Source organism: Amblyraja radiata, chromosome 1, assembly GCF_010909765.2.
Source record: "Amblyraja radiata isolate CabotCenter1 chromosome 1, sAmbRad1.1.pri, whole genome shotgun sequence".
NCBI classification, from domain to species: Eukaryota; Metazoa; Chordata; class Chondrichthyes; order Rajiformes; family Rajidae; genus Amblyraja; species Amblyraja radiata.
Window position 1 is genome coordinate 166,272,091 of NC_045956.1, and position 12,725 is coordinate 166,284,815.

General features: G+C 44.3%; 1 long non-coding RNA gene across 1 annotated transcript; it reads left to right on the forward strand.

Annotated features, from left to right (window-relative positions):
* The first annotated feature begins 3,830 nt into the window (after positions 1-3,830).
* Positions 3,831-11,311, forward strand: LOC116976591. The gene is made up of 3 exons (XR_004413003.1): positions 3,831-3,967; positions 9,183-9,185; positions 11,302-11,311. It is a non-coding gene; the product is annotated as an uncharacterized LOC116976591 (long non-coding RNA).
* The last annotated feature ends 1,414 nt before the right edge of the window (positions 11,312-12,725 follow it).

Genomic DNA, 12,725 nt, shown 5'->3' on the forward strand with positions numbered 1-12,725 from the left:
GAAGACTGCTCCCGGCGACCACTGGCGAACATGTGGCGGCAAACTAGTCGCCTGTAGTTGCCTAAAAAATCGCCTAAGTGGGACAGGCTCATTACTATAACTTCTCTGTCTTTGACCTCCTACAGTATTCCATTAAAGTCTACTTAAGCTTGAGGCATCTCATCTTCTGATGAAGCACATTACAGCCCTTAGGACTCAACTTTGAACAGAACAATTTAAAATAACTCATCATTCTGACTGATATAGAACTGGCCAGTTCAGGTGAAGGGTCATCTATCTGCAATATTAACTATTTTTACTTCTCCGCTAATGCTACATGGCCTGCGAAATATTTCCTGGATCTTCTTTCATATCAGATATGATATTTTGTACTTCAAAGCTCTGGCATCTTTATTCTTCTCCTCTCTGTTCTTGTTCATATCATTTAACTTACTTCTGCTCTTGACAGATTGAAGACAATTAACAAACGTCCATCACCCTCCCTCCGTTCAGTTTGGATTATTGTCATGTGTACTGAGGTATAGTGAAAAGCTTTTGTTATGTACTAACCTGTCAATGGAAAGACAATACAAGATTACAATCGAGTTATTCACAGTGTGTAGATACACAATAAGGGAATAACGTTTAGTGCAAGGTAAAGCCAGTAAAGTCTGATCAATGAGGTAGATAGTAGTTCAGGACAGCTCTCTAGTTTCGGTGGGATGGTTCAGCAGGCAGCACTACAGTACATTCACTTTCTCTTGAGCATCACCCTAACACAGACATACATGCCCTTTAGCAAAATACAAAGTGCTGGAGAAACTCAGCAGGTCAGGCAGTAACTGAGGGGGGAATGAACCTACGACATTTCAGATTGGAATCCTTTATCTGGAGTTGTAAGACCCAAAATGTCATCAGTCCATTCCCTCCACAGATGATGCCTGACCCACTGAGTTAACATAGAAAAATAGAAAAACAGAAAATAGATGCAAGAGTAAACCATTCGGCCGTTTGAGCCAGCACCGGCATTCAATATCATCATGGCTGATCATCCTAAATCAGTACCCCATTCCTGCTTTCCCCCAATATCCCTTGATTCCTTTAGCCCTAAGAGCTTGAAAACATCCAGTGAATTGGCCCCCACTGCCTTCTGTGGCAGAGAATTCCACAGATTCACAACTCTCTGGGTGAAAAGGTTTTTCCTCATCTCAGTCCTAAAAGGCCCACCCCTTATTCTTACAAAGTGACCCCTGGTTCTGGACTCCCCCAACATCAGGAACATATTTCCTGCATCTAGCCTGTCCAATGCCTTAAGAATTTTATATGTTTCTATAAGATCCCTTCTCATTCTTCTAAATTCCAGTAAATACAAGCCCAGTCGACCCATTCTTTCACCATATGTTAGTCCCGCCGTCCCGGGAATGAACCTGGTGAACCTACGCTGCACTCCCTCAATAGCAAGAATGTCCTTCCTCAAATTAGGAGACCAAAACTGCACACAATACTCCAGGTGTGGTCTCACCAGGGCCCTGTACAACTGCAGAAGGACCTCCTTGCTCCTCCAGGACTGTGTTTTGCACAAGGTTCCATCATCTGTAGTTTCTTGAGCCCAGACCGACATGTAAACCAATCTTCCCATGATGACTCCAAACCTGTCCTATCCATGTACATGGATAAGACAGGCTTGGAGTCATGGTAGTGTTAATGTGCGGGGATCGCTGGTCAGCATGGACCCGGTGGGCCGAAGGGCATGTTTCCACACTACGTCTCTAAATTAAACTATACAAAAAAGGACCAGTCTCACACTGGTCACTTCTTCTTCTCCCCTCTCCCATTAGCCAAGAGGTACATAAGTTTGGAAACGCACACCTACAGATTCAGGGACAGTTTTGGTCAGCTCTTATCAGGCAACTGAACCCTGAGAGTGGTCCTGATCTCCCATTTACCTCATTGGAGACCTTTGGACTATCTTTAATCGGGCTTTACTAGACTTTATCTTGCACTAAACATTATACCCTTTATCCTGTATCTGTACAGTGTGGACGGCTTGATTGTAATCATCTTTTCACTGACTGGATAGCACGTAACAAAAATCTTTTCACAGTACCTCATACATGTGACAATAATAAACTAGACTGAACTAAACAAATTTTCACTGAAGATTTACTGTTGCCATGTCAACAATACTTTGGTCCAAAATCTCTTTCAGTTCCATTGCTCAATGTCTTTGCATGGAATATCAACTACTACGGGGCCTTTATCCAAAAGTCCTGTTCTGCCTTGACGCTTTTTGACCATAGACTTGTCCATCACTTTGTGGTCCTTAACTTAGTAAAGTCCTGGTTCCTTCCTGTGTATCACATTGAGAAGAAAGACAGACAGAGTACTTAAATGTTTCACTTCAGTTCTCAGCAAGTAATATTGATCCAACTTCGGTAAGAATAGCTGAAAAAAAAGGCAATTTCACTTCACTGAGTCTGAAGTCGTCTTTTGGAACAGTAAAATAGTTGTCGCTATTCCTCTCTTCTTTTCTCAGATGCAAAATGTTATCTTAAAACAACACAATCAAGGTTCACACAAAGGGTGGCAGGTGTATGAACCAAGCTGCCAGCGGAAGTAGGTGAGGCTGGGACTATCACAACGTTGAAGAAACATTTAGACAGGTACATGGATAGGACAGGTTTGGAGGGATATGGACCAAACGTGGGCAGCTGGGACTAGTGTAGCTGGGTTGGTGTGGGCAAGTTGGGCTGAAGGGCCTGTTTCCACTCTATGACTCTAAGCTGTTTAAATTTGCAATGTGTTACATTTAAAAATTCAACAACATTTTTCTGAAGATTATCGGTCATTAAATCAAGAGAGTTAAGAGTGTTTTATTGTCATGTCCCAGATAGAACAATGACATTCCTACTTGCGGCAGCACAACAGAATATGTAAACATTGCTCACCTCCTTCAATTCCTTGAGGACTAAGCTAGATTCTGAATCAAAGTGCTTGTTATTTAATTCATCCAGTTCATGCTTAACCCACTTTTTCATACTTTTTCCATGTGTGCAAAGTGATTTTGTGTTGGCTCTCTGTTAACAGGGAGTGGAATTTCCTATGTTGTGTCACAAATGATGTAAATATATTTTAATTTGACCACAAAACCCTTTACATTTCGATTTCTTCAACGTTATACTGTCATGGCTTGAGTTTTCTTCCAAACATTTATACCAGTAGAGTGATCTCTTGAGCCAGGCCACGGACTGCGAACCTTAAAATTCTATAACTGGCCTCTTCCTATAACTTCACCAAAATAGCAAAAACATTGCTAACCAAATGTGGTGAGCCTGTTTGGGAATTACCTCTTGTATTTCCGCTAACTTCCGCTAACTTGGCTTTTAAGACACACCATCACACTGAGGAGTCATGTATGTGTTCAGTATTTTATCTCCACCATGTTATTTATCAGGTTGTACTCAATGGAGCCACCTGACGCCAAATAATCACCGACTGACAATATTAAAACTACGGGACACGTTTTTTTGCCGTAAATCTTATGAACATCAACTCTCATTTCAAAGTATCCATCCTAAATTCATTAGCACACAGTTCTTGCCTGAAACAGTCGTTCTGTCCACTCGAGTCATGGAATGCACCAGGCAGCCAGATGTTAACCCTGCTCTTAAATATAGAAATGTTGATGCTGTTAGCAGAATTGTTAGCTCAAAGCACACAGCAAAGTCTAGAAAGACAGAAGTGTCGGAATGATCTAAATTCTTGGTGGCATGGTGGCGCAACGATAGAGTTGCTGTCTTACAGTGCAAGAGAGCCGGGTTCGATGTGTCTGTCTGGAGTATGCACGTTCTCCCTATGACCGCCTGAGTTTCCTCCGGGTGCTCCGTTTCCACCCACATCCCAAAGACGTACGGGTCTGTAGGTTAATTGGCCTCTGTAAATAATCCCCAGTGTGTAACGAGTGGATGAGAAGGCAGGATAACATAGTGTGAATGGGTGATCATTGGTTGGCGTGGGCTGAAGGACTTGTTTCAAAGGCCGAAGGGAGAAAGCAGGAATGGGGTTCGTGATTTTAGATGATCAGCCATCGAAGGGCCGAATGGCCTACTCCGGCACCTATTTTCTATGTTTCTATATTTCAATGCTGTACCTCTAAACTAAACTAACTAAAATAAACTAAAGTAAACTGTACTCTGAGTAGGCGGGTCGACTGGACTTTGGACTTTCAATAATGGTGCTAAAAATGGTGGCACCTGCGTGAGTTATAAATGCAAAAGGAATTTCACTGTGCAGTTGCATATGTGACAGATAAAGCACTTGTGAACTATTAAGCTGAACTAAACTAAACTAAACAACTAAACTAAACTAGACTAGACTAAACTAGACTAAACTCTCTGATTCCCCATTTTCCGAGCCACAAAGTGAGGCAGATGGAGTTGAGAGAGAACTGGAACTGAAGGAAGAAACCAGTAATTCATTGAAAAGACATTTCCAGGATGGCTCTGAGCAGGTGGGAGATTAACACGACATCTCGTTTTCCCACTGGAATTGTGCTGGAAGGTCAAACGCTTGGAAAACCAGCCACGGATAAATGGATAATTTAGAGTCAAAATTCTCCCGTTCAATTTTTCCAGCAGTCAGTCCCGGCGATTTCTGGGAAACCTATGTTTGTAATGCTCCCAGTCCAGTCGATGGTTTACAGTGGCTATGTAGAAGACATTGGCAAATTCCTCACTCGAGAAATACTGATGATAATCCGCAGCATCTGTGGTTTGATTTATAAAAGATGCTCAGAGTTGACGGGTGAATTGACATTGCACACATTTGATGTCAAAATGATGGCCAAAACATGACATAAGGCTGAGGTCTAGATTTACTGCATCTGTCTCATGCCACTTATTGCTACCAAACAGATGGGCTGTGAAAATGTACAGTAGCGCATTTAATCCCAGTGAATGTTTAATGACACACTGCCTGCCCCTGGCTGAAATGTGATTACCTTATATCTCCCACACTATCTGCATTTATTTACATGTTACAAAACCATTTATTTACATATTACAGATGACGAAGTCCAGGAGGTTCTGCTCAAGTTTTCCATCCAGAATCATCTAATACTTTTTACCGCAATAACATTTCTTAACGGATCGCGGCTTTTATGCTTCCATTCTTGAAACAAGAGGCATGAGCAGAGAGTGTATGGATATGGTTCATGTGCAGGCAGATGAGGTTAGTTTATCTTGGCATCATTTTGAGCATGGGCAATGAGGGCCGAAGGGCTGCACTTTTCTACGCTCTATGTTGTAAATGACTGGGTTGTTAACTGTGATTCAGTTTGTTAATTTCTTGCCTCTGAGGCAGAAGATTGCAGTTTCAAGTCTCATTCCAAATGCTTGAGAACAGGGGCGGCATGGTGGCATAACGGTAGATTTGCTGCCTTACAGCGCCAGAGATCCGGGTTCGATCCTGACTACGGGTGCTTGTCTGTACGGAGTTTGCACGCTCTACCCGTCACCTGTGTGGGTTTTCTCCGAAACCTCCGGTTTCCCCCCACACTCCAAAGGCATACAGGTTTGCAGCATAATTGGTTTGGAATAATTGTAAAATGTAAATCTCTCCCGAGTAAATAGTGTAAAAGTGCGGGGATCGCTGGTCGGCGCGGACTCGGTGGGCCTGTTTCTGCAATGTATCTCTAAACTAAACAAAATTGAACTAAACTAAACTAAACTAAACTGAACACAGAAGTTTAGTCTGATGTTCAGTGTTGGCAAAGTTTAAAGGAGATGTGTGGTGACTGAATGTTTACAGTCTTTAAGGTGGGACTCAAAGAGACTTGGTTTGTACTCTCAGGCAGATATAAATCCTTCCATTGCACTGCTTAAAAGCAGATTGGGAAGATTATCCCAATATCCAGTTATATCACTAAAAACTGATTCTTTAGCAATTATCACACAGCTGGTGTACCTGGCAGTGCTGTTAAAACCTGCACTTTCCAACTGGCTGGAGATTTTGTGAACATCTTCAACCTCTCATTACTAAGGTCTGAGGTAATCATTAATACCAGTGCCCAAGAAGAATTGAGGACATGCCTCAATGACTACTGACCAATGGTGCTATCATTATAGACAATAGACAATAGGTGCAGGAGTAGGCCATTCGGCCCCTCGAGCCAGCACCGCCATTCAATATGATCATGGCTGATCATCCCCAATCAGTACCATGTTCCTGCCTTCTCCCCATATCCCCTGACTCCGCTTTCTTTAAGCGCCTTATCTAGCTTTCTCTTGAAAGTATCCAGAGAACCAGCCTCCGCCGCCCTCTGAGGCAGAGAATTCCACAGACTCACAACGCTCTGTGAAAAAGTGTTTCTTCGTCTCCATTCTAAATGGCTTACCCATTATTCTTAAACTGTGGCCCCTGGTTCTGGACTCCCTCAACATCGGGAACATGTTACCTGCCTCTAGCGTGCCCAAACCCTTAATAATCTTATATGTTTCAATAAGATCCCACTCATCCTTCTAAACTCCAGAGTGTACAAGCCCAGCCGCTACATTCTCTCAGCATATGACAGTCCCGCCATCCCGGGAATTAACCTTGTAAACCTACGCTGCACTCCCTCAATAGCAAGAATGCCCTTCCTCAAATTAGGGGACCAAAACTGCACACAATACTCCAGGTGTGGTCTCACTAGGGCTCTGTACAACTGCAGATTACGAAGTGTTTTGCTTATGACATATCAACTCATAGAGCCGTAGAATTATATTGCACAGAAACAGGCCCCCTGGCCCAACTTGCCCATATTGACTAGAAGATGCCCCATCTACACTAGTCCCACCTGCCTGCGTTTAGCCTATATCCCTCTAAACCTTTCCCATCCACGTATCCTGCCCAAATATTTTTTTAATGTTATTATAGTACCTGTGTAACCTATCTCCTCAGCAAACCTGTTCCATGTACCCACCACCCTGTGTGTGAATCTCCTGCCATTTAAAGGACCAAGACCTACTCTAATTCACCTACTAATAATAGATTAGATCATCAGGTGATGCGATCTTGTTGGCTCTTTACTGGAGCAGAGTCTTGTTCCAAGGATAGGGGAATTTAGAGGCCATAGATTTAAGGTGAGAGGTGTAAGGTCTAATAGGAACCTGAGGGTCAACCTTTTTTCACAGAGGTGATAGGTATATGGAAGATAGATGCAAAAAGCTAAAGTAACTCAGCAGGAAAGGCAGCATCTCTGGAGAGAAGGAATGGGTGACGTTTCGGGTCGAGACCCTTCTTCAGACTTATACCCATATTCACGGGTATATGGAGTGAGCTGCCAGAGGACATAGTTGAAGCAGGTACAATAACAACATTTAAAGACATCTGGACAGGTACATGGATAGGAAAGATTCAGAAGGATAGAACATGGAACATCCCAGGAACAGGTTTTTCAGACCACAACGTCTGTGCCAAACTTGATGCCAAGAACAACTCTTATCCGCCTGCACATAATTTGTATCTCTCCATTCTCTCCATATCCATGTGCCCATCCAAAAGACTCAAATGCCCCCACCACCAACCCCAGCAACCCAACGGTTCTGATTATTTACCCTGTTTATGCCTCTCATAATTTTATATACTTCTATCAGGTCGCCCCTCAACCTCCGACATTCCAGAGAAAACAATCCAAGTCTGTTCAACCTCTCCCTGTAGCTAATACTCCCAAATCGCTGCCTTGTGGGCGGCCCGGTGCGGAGCGGAGCCGGTGCTACGGCGGCTGAGGCGGCGGCGACCTTGATCCTGGGCTCGGCCGCGGGCCGGTGGAGGACAATGTCGGGAGCTCGCAGGTCACAGGCTGGTGCCTGTTTTCCGGAGCACCCGTTGCAACAGCTGCGGGCAGCTTCGACCACCCCCCGGGCCGCCATCGCCCGGTGGGGTATCGCCTCGGAGAAGAGGAGGGAAGAGACAGTAACTCTAAGACTTTTGCCTCCATCACAGTGAGGAGGTGTTTGGTGAACTCACTGTGGTGGATGTTAATTTGTGTTTATTGTGTTTTGTTATTATTACATGTATGGCTGCAGGCAACAGCATTTCGTTCAGACCGAAAGGTCTGAATGACAAATAAAGGATTCAATTCAATTCAATTCAAATCCACGCAGCATTCTGGTAAACATCCTCAGCATCCGTTGTAAAGCATCCACACTTTTTCTGTAACAGGGTGACCAGAACTAGGGCTGTATGTTGGTGCAGCGGTAAATTTGCTGCTTTACAGTGCTTGCAACTTCAGAGATCCGGGTTCGACCCCGACTACAGGTGCCGTCTGTACACGTCCCCCCCCATGACTGCATGGGATTTCTCTGAGATTTTCCGTTTCCTCCCACACTCCAAAGACGTACAGGTTTGTAGGTTAATTGGCTTGGTATAAGTGTAAATTGTGCCTAAAGTGTGTAGGATAGTGTTCATGTGCAGGGATTGCTGGTCGGTACAGACTCGGTGGGCCGAAGGGCCTGTTCCCACACTGTATATCTAAACTGAACTAAACTAAACTAAATTAAAATAAACTAAATTAAACTAAACTACATGCAGTGTTCCAAATGTAGTTTAACCAAAGTCCTATAAAAGACAAGGTGGCAGTTGAGAGAGTAATTGGATTCAAGAACCTTGATGTGAACATCTCTGCAGACCTCTCCTGGACTCAGCGCATTGATGCAATCACAAAGCCCATAACACCTCTAGTTACTTAGAGGATTGAGGAGATTCGGTATGTTGATGAATATTCTCTTGTGGTCTCATATGGACTGTGTTTTTGATTGGACTACAGCCTTTGGTTTTGCACTATCATCAGTACCTAGTATGACGGTTATTAATTTATTAACATTGATTATTATATATTTATCCATGTGTCCATCCATCAGGCATTAACAGGCCTGTTAAGCTGCAGCAAGTAACAATTTTATTGTTCCACTGCAGCGACAATTAAACGCACATGAATCGTGACTCTTGACATGACTCTTGAGGTCTTGAGGGGTCTTGGCCTGTGGATAATAGGTGGTGCAATTCCTTGCATTACAACAGCTACTATGCTGCAATGAAAAGTCACTTATGTGGTAATATAAACAGATAATACTGGAGCAGGCTAAACAGTAGCAGTGGAGAGAAAATCAACGTTGACATTTCATTGACAAATAAGGACCCATCATCAGAACTGGAAAATTCAGACTGTCTGAAGAAGGGTTTCGGCCCGAAACATTGCCTATTTCCTTCGCTCCATAGATGCTGATGCACCCACCGAGTTTCTCCAGCACTTTTGTGTACTTTGGAAAATTGAGACGGCCAGAATGCTTTAAGTTGTAGTGTAGGGTGAATGTGGAGATGACTGAAGGGATAGTTTGATAGTTTAGCAGTTTAGTTGATTGTCACGTGTACAGAAGTACAAAGAAAAGCTTTTTTTGTTGCACGAAAATCAAGTCTATCTTTGGTATAAATCAGCATTTGCAGTCCTTTGTTTCTACAAACTATCTGACCTGTTGAGTTACTCCAGCACTTTGTGTTATTTTCTACTGTTAAATGAAACCTTGTTTCAATACTTATTGCAATGTACCCAGCTGGAAGACGAGGCGCTGTTTTTTCAGGTTAAGTTGACCATCCACCAGTTTGATGACCTGGAAAAGATCATCCACACATTCATCTCCTCCCGCCTAGATTACTGCAACTCCCACACTGGCATCAGCCAATCTTCCCTGTCCCGCCTACAACTGGTCCAAAACGCCACAGCGAGACTCCTGACGGGCACCCGAAAAAGGGACCACATCACCCTGATCCTGGCCTCTCTCCACTGGCTCCCTGTGCGGTTCCGTATAAACTTCAAGATCCTCCTCCATGTCTACAAAGCCCTCTATGGGCTTGCCCCCACCTACATAAAAAGTCTTCTCACCCACCACTCCACCTCCAGGCCCCTCAGATCGGCCGACTTGGGGTTGCTGAATATCCCATGGTCTAGGCATAAGCTCAGGGGTGACCACGCCATTGCGGTTGCAGCCCCTAGACTGTGGAACAGCATCCCCTTTCCCATCAGAACTGCCCCCTCCATCGACTCTTTTAAGTCAAGACTAAAGACTTATCTATACTCCCAAGCCTTTCCTGACGTCCTCTGAGTGAGGGCTACATGTATAACCATATAACCATATAACAATTACAGCACGGAAACAGGCCATCTCGACCCTTCTAGTCCGTGCCGAACACGTATTCTCCCCTAGTCCCATATACCTGCGCTCAGACCAGACCATATATATGTATGTAGTTTGTTTTGTTGTGCTATTCTTATAACAAATGTAAAGCACTTTGGCCAACGAGAGTTGTTTTTTAAATGTGCTATATAAATAAATGTGACTTGACTTGACTTGGATCATTAGAGCAAAGTGGGATGCTGATAACACAGAGGCAGGTATACCAAAGCAGGAAAGAAATAACAAACTACTGACCGACATCTACAACAAACCCACTGACTCCCATAGCTATCTGAACTACACTTCTTCCCACCCTGCTTCCTGTAAGGATTCCATCCCCTACTCCCAATTCCTCCGTCTACTCCGCATCTGCACCCAGGATGAGGTGTTCCACACCAGGGCATCGGAGATGTCCTCATTCTTTAGGGAATGGGGGTTCCCCTCTTCAACTATAGATGAGGCTCTCACTGGGGTCTCTTCTATATCCCGTAGCTCTGCTTTCACTCCCCATCCCCCCACTCGTAACAAGGGCAGAGTCCTCCTTATCCTCACCTTCCATCCTACCAACCGTCACATACAACAGATAATCCTCCGACATTTTCGCCATCTCCAACAGGATCCCACCTCTGGCCACATCTTCCCATCTCCTCCCCTTTCGGCTTTCCGTAGAGACCGCTCCATCCGTAACTCCCTGGTCAATTTGTTCCTTGCCACCCAAACCACCCCATCCCCTGGTTCTTTCCCTTGCAACCGCAGGAAATGCTACACTTGTCGCTTTACCTCCCCCCTCGACTCCATCCAAGAATCTAAGCAGTCTTTCCAGGTGCAGCAGAGGTTCACCAGCACCTCCTCCAACCTCATCTATTGCTGCTCTAGGTGTGTGCTGCTCTACATCTGTGAGACCAAGCGTAGACTCAGCGATCACTTCACCAACACCTCCGCTCAGTTCGCAATAACAAACCTGATCTCCCGGTGGCTCAGCACTTCAACTACCCGCTCCCATTCCGAATCTGACCTTTCTGTTCCTGGGCCTCCTCCATGGCCAGAGTGAGTCCCACCGCAAATTGGAGGAGCAGCACCTCATATTTCGCTTAGGTAGTTTACACCCCAGCGGTATGAACATTGACTTCCAATTTCAGGTAGTCCTTGCTTTCTCCCTCTTTCCCCTCCCCTTCCCAGCTCTCCCTCAGCCCACTGTCTCCACCTCTTCCTTTCTTCTTCCATCCTCCCCCCCCCCCTCCCACATCAGTCTGAAGAAGGGTCTCGACCCGAATCGTCACCTATTCCTTCTCTCCATAGATGCTGCCTCGCCCGCTGAGTTTCTCCAGCATTTTTGTCAACCAAAGAGAGAAGTTATTTCTGGGGATAGACACAAAATGCAGGAGTAACTCAGTGAGTCAGGCAGTTTCTCTGGAGAAAATTGATCCATCATTTTGTGTCTATCTTTGGTGTAACCCAGCATCTTTTATTCATCAGTTTGAGAATAATGAATAGGCCATTTATGCCTGAGATGAGGAAAAACCTTTTCACCCAGAGAGATGTGAATCTGTGGAATTCTCTGCCACAAAAAGCAGTGGAGGCCAATTCACTGGATGTTTTCAAGAGAGTTAGATTTATCTCTTAAGGGCTAAAGGAATATAGGGATATGGGGAAAAAAGCAGGAACGGGGTATTGATTTAAGTTGATCAGCCATGATCATATTGAATGGCAGTGTTTGCTCGAAGGGTCAAATGGCCTACTCCTGCACCTATTTTTCTATGAGGATGTATTTTATGCAGATCTCTTGATTCCCCACCTCCCCTTCAGAGGAACACCTGGACAAACGGCACAAATGACAACGTCTCATTAGAGCCCATGCAAAAAGTGCCACAGATGCACAAATCTGATTTTCTTTTACACTCTTGAGAGATTTCAGATAAATGGACAAATATTTACTTTGAGCCATGATGTAAACTGGGCAACTGTTGAAATGGGGGAAAATCACGATCATAACATCAATGACAGGGGCGGCACAATGACATAGTGGTAGAATTACTGCCTTATAGTGCCAGAGACCCGGGTTTAATCCTGATCCACGGGTGCTGTCTGAACAGAGATTGTACAACCTTCTCGTGACTGCGTGGGTTTTCCCCGGATGCTCTGGTTTCCGCCCACACTCCAAAGACGTAGGATAATTGGCTTCGGTAAAATTGGAAATTGTTCCTAATGTTAGTGATATTGTATGGTTGTTCCGGACTCATTGGGCCGAAGAGCCTGTTTCCGCATTGTATCTCTAAACTAAACTAAACTAAACCTGCCCCCATACCCCAAAGGAAAGCACAATTCAGAATATGCATTTCTTGAGGCTATGACTTTGTTCACAGTAATAACATTGCAGGCATTTCATCTACTGGTTATTTTACTGGAGGTTTCTTTTTTGGTTCTACCGTGAAGTCGAGAAACTGTTGTTTATCTTGTTAAGAAGTTACTAATGGAAATGGGCAACATACTATCATCAGTGAACATCCCCACTTCTGACCTTATGTTAGAAAAAAC